The 5000-nt window shown below is 33.4% G+C and overlaps 1 protein-coding gene across 1 annotated transcript in view; it reads left to right on the forward strand.

The window, feature by feature from the left end:
- ZNF407 (zinc finger protein 407) overlaps positions 1 to 5000 on the forward strand; it is a 317688-nt gene that overhangs the window by 12844 nt on the left and 299844 nt on the right. The window lies entirely within an intron of this gene.

Genomic DNA, 5000 nt, shown 5'->3' on the forward strand with positions numbered 1-5000 from the left:
CAAAGTGAGTTACACATTTTAAAGGACAAGTGAATCTTCAGCTGAAGATGCAGCTCAGTGATTTTCACTGATTCATCTCTCTGTTTTTCAAATAATTTTGCATGCAGCATTATGAGATACTTTGGACGTTGTTCCTCACTTAAGAAAATTAATTGCTGACTTCTTGAAACAAGAAATAAAAATGTATGAGCCTAATTCTTAAGTCCATGGATTATCAGTAGAATAACTTGTTCTTATTTTGCAGCATGTTTAAAATGAACATTATGCATGGCAGTCTATTTTATGATGTATGAAAAATCTTATTTACTATCTCTCCTATATGAATTGCTGAGAATTTGGCCTGGAAGATAGTTAATGACTATAGATCCATAAAACTGTTTAGTCAAGGCTAAGCTCTGTTCTTTAGAAGTTGTCAACAAACTCGACAATGGTTCTTTATTCAATTCCCTTTTAACTGAAACTGAAAAATCATCATATTCTTTAACTGTTATCGTGAGAGGAAAAGTAAAAAAAAAAATATCTCAAAATAGCTAACACCCTATCTTTTATAAAAGGAGAATTAAAAGTATTAGGATTTGGCACAGCATCTCATTTTTTCAAAAACTTATTCCTTCACTTGAGGTTGACATGTTCTTAGAATCTCTCTCAGAAATTACACAACTCTTGGTTGCAATTCATGATGGTAATGCAAGAGAGCAAGCAAAACATGTATGAATTATTTAAACTGTGGATTTGAGTGTCAGTTATTTTGCTAAGCTGATTGCAACTTACTATATGTTGCTGACATGTCGTCCCTGGTAGCCAAGCAGGTACTCATATTCCATTTCTGTGTAGTGTATAGCTAATTTTCATCAACAATATGAAGCTGTGCTATTTAGATGTGGCAAAACAATCACCTGAAGAGACATACACCACAATACCCTGTGCTCACAAAAATCTGATTTATATACCTGTTGAAATAACCCTCACATTTCACTTAATGTGCACCAAAAATGTATTTGAAGAATAACATTGATTTAATTGGAAAAGACATTTTTGCACTGTAGCTAAAATTGAGCAGGATTTGAAGGAGGAATGACCAAAGCAGTTTGAACTGTAGTCCAAATAATGAATATGCCATCCTTAAATGAGAAGAAGAGAAAAAAGTGTAATAGCCTATGCTGTATTTCTGCTATTTTAATTGAAAGGATTGGGCAGTGTGTAGGTTAAAAAAATAAAGTAGCAACATAAAAAAAAATAAATTGCTAGGATTGGCTATCGGATTAGTGGCACTATAGAGCATTGGTACATTAACACCACTGACAATGTCAATTCATTATCATTGATGGCTAAATAATCTTAGAAATGCTCAGTGGACCTATTAGTTCCTGAACATAAGCAGCTCATGCTGCATTTCTTCATTAGCTTTAATTGCTATAAATTTTACCTTTTTAAAAATCATGCTTTAAAAGGTGAAGTGATCTTTCAGGAACATTAACTCTGTAATTTTGTCACAAACAGAAGGTCCCGCACTATGTTTTCTTTTCTGCAGTAGTTAATATTCTATCCTCTGACTTTTAGATTTAGATAATAAGCCCTCTGCTAGTTGTGAGGATAAATTTGTGTTTCAAAAGCTTTTGAATCTGCTTGGGCACTTTTTAAAGGTGAAATGTCAGTGCAACATCGTGAAGTAGTATGGTCTCAAAATACCACTTTTTATTTGACAAAAAAATATCTGGAAATGGTGTTTAAGAATGCAAAGTGAAAGCTGTATCTGTGCTTTTGTTTTAGGAAGTGTTTACTCTGTCTCAGTTTTCCAAATGATCCTCATATTTACATGATACAAAGTACACAATATATAATTCACTTAGTTGTTGAAAAAGGCAGTAATTTTGCTGTTTTGCTTTATTTTTTTTAAATTGAAGTTCAGGGTTTGTTTTTCTTCAGCTGCACAGCAGAAAGTACATGACATAGAAATTGGACACTGCTAACGTTTTAACATTTGGAATAAACCCTCTGCTACTCATTTCCTTATCGCAGATGTGTGTTAATTGTTTTCTTTTCCATAGCAATAGATGTAAAGTATATGCCATTATTTCTGAGGTAGTATCTATTTTCTGCAGGTAGCAAACTGCTGCATATTTGAATTTCATTTTTGAAAGTTTGGCTCTGAAATTGGCTGATATCCTGGGTTAGATGAGCAAATCTTGGTTGCCCAGCATTTAAAATTTTTGTTTCATTTGCCTGGTGAAATGCAGTGAAAAGGCTTATTGTGCACTTTTCAAATTTTATGCCTCAGGTAGAACATGAAAAATACATTGTTCTGCACTTGAGATTTTGAACAGAATATATAGGCAATATTTGATTTAAAAGTGCATCTATTCTTCCTTTGCCTTTTCCATGCCTTTGCTTTCAGAAACAGAATTTTTGCGGAGGTACTTACGTGTTTCAAGTAAGAGTGCTTGCTTCTTTTTCTTTTTCTCTCTTCTTTATGACTTCTTAAAAATCAGCTGAGGAAGATGGGTATAAGGTAGGTTTAGATTTTTAGGAAAACATGCACATAAACATTTGTTATTATCTTCTTAAAAATTGAACGGACATTTGTAGTAATGTCTTCATTATGTTTTATTCTGTCTATAGTATTCCATATATAGTAGCAAAGTGCTCTAAGGAATAGAAGTAAGTACATGTATACACAAAGGAATTTGGAATGGAGTGGAAAAGGTTGGGGTTTTTTTTCCTGTATAATGCTGAAGTAGTTGAGTAATTTGTTTTGTTTTGTTTTGTTTGGTTTTTTTTGGTTTTTTTTTGTGGGGTGGTTTTGGTTTGTTTGGGTTTTTTTGGTGGGTTTTTTGTTGTTTGATTTTTGCTTTATTTTGGTATTTTGGTGAATAGAGTTATTAATCTTTTTTACTTTCTGCTCCTCAGTGCTTGATTTGCTTTCAAGGTCCTTTTCTCAGTCAATTCTGGAGTTGCTGTAAGACGTTCTGCTAAATAAGTGTTTGCCTAAATTTGGCTATTTTTAAAGCCTCAAATAAACAGTCTTTGAGGAGAGTTATAGTGTCCCAGGCATGGAAATAACATCACTTTTGCTGCTGTTGTTAATGCTAGGAATAGTTCAGAGATCTTAATCTGTATAAAGTTAAGTATTTTAATGACAGTGGTTACTTTGAGAATATTTAAAGAAAAATACTTGCCTATATTGAGAATAGTGGCTAATAGATCTTTGTACTTTATAGATAAGAATGTGCTTTGACTGGCTGCATCAAAAAATTGGCTGTATTCCCATGTGTTGTGTTCTAAAAAATCTTGTAGATTTTCAGGTTTTTTAAAACTGATTACTGTTAATGTCAGGCTACTTTTAGTGAAAGCCTGCTCTTAAAATTGCTTTTAGCAAGCAAAAAAGACTTACTCATAAATTTATTGGTAGGAGCAGGAAAAACATCATATTTTCAAGGATGCCTTAATGTATTGTAATATAAATTAATTATTTATACTTGTGCAGTTTGGGAAATCTTAAATAGAAAGTTGCTACTCTAGTAAAACTATTTTTGTGTGGTATTACCTAGTTTTTGTGCATTAGAAAGGATCTCTGTGTAGATGATTATAATGTCACTTTCTGACCTTTGCAGCTTGAATAATTGTAAATCATTGCTTCATAACGTGTCAGAGAATGTCTGTACTAGGCAATTAAATGGCAGAATATAATAGACCAAATTATTGCCTGTCATGTTTTCAACAACACAGTTAGTATTTGAGTTACACTTAATCATTACGTGCATTAGCAACTTCATTGGAATCCAGCTTCAGGCTGAGCATGAAATACATTACATTATTTAAACCTCTAATGGTAGAAGTCATTTATTTGTGTTGAAGTGTACAACATGCAGAGTTTCATAAAGCAAGGAACACTTGAGAGCTTAATTTATCCAAATCAAAGTCTAAATGCAGATAAACACAAGTGGCAAAAATTAGTAATTTTTATAGGCTGGAAATATTTAAAAATACATGGTTATGGATAATTGTAGGCAGCAGGAATAAATTAAAATAACTATTTTTAGTTAGTTCTGAGAACTAAAAAACTGTTATATACCTAAATCATCAAATGCATCATGAAATTGCATTTTTTAAGGAACAATTAACTACACACATCATACTAAGATGTGTTGAAACAAAAAATATGTATTTAGTTCAGCTGTTTAGATCAGAGGTAAGTTCATGCAAAATGACTGTTCAGGATCCAGCTATTCTGAGTTTCTCTTTTACCTATTTGGTCCTATCATATAGTTGGGTCTATGTATACCTCAGTAACGAAGATGACGTTGAACCTATATAACAGCTTTCCAAACATGCAGACACTCTTGGAAAAATGAGTAAGAAAATACTAGAAAAAATGAGGAGTAAGGTAACATATGTGTTATATTATCTTGCCAATTTTTGTTCAGTTATCTATAATTTTATTAGATTTGAAAACCTGACCTTCAGTACATATTCTCTATTTTTACTATTCAAGAAAACTCCTCAAAATGGAGCAATTTACCTTTATTCAGAAAAGCTGCCGGCATCTTTAAACAGCTGGTATGGATCCTACAGTCTGGTGCACGAGACTCTCTTGGTCTGGAAGTCTGCCATGGAGTTGGCTGGAGTTAAAACAAGTTAGTGGGAGACTTGGGTGCAGATGGTATGAGAACTCTCCTGTTTGAGCCTAGTATTACAATTGATACAGAAAATCAAGACCAACTTTGTCACTTAATTAAATGTGCTTTTAGCAATTTGCATGATAATTTCATAGACTAACAGAAGGGTTTGGGTTGGAAGGGACTTTAAAATCATCTAGTTCCAACTCTCCTGCATGGGCAGAGACACTCTCCCACTACACCAGGTTGCTCAAAGACCCATCCAACCTGTCCTTGAGCAATTCCAGGAATGGGACACCCACAACTTCTTTGGGCAACCTGTTCTAGTGTCTCACCACCCTCACAGTAAAGCATGTATTGCTTATGGCTAGTCTAAATCTACCC

This window comes from Chaetura pelagica, unplaced genomic scaffold (genome assembly GCF_000747805.2).
Source record: "Chaetura pelagica isolate M959 unplaced genomic scaffold, ChaPel_1.0 scaffold312, whole genome shotgun sequence".
Taxonomy (NCBI): Eukaryota; Metazoa; Chordata; class Aves; order Apodiformes; family Apodidae; genus Chaetura; species Chaetura pelagica.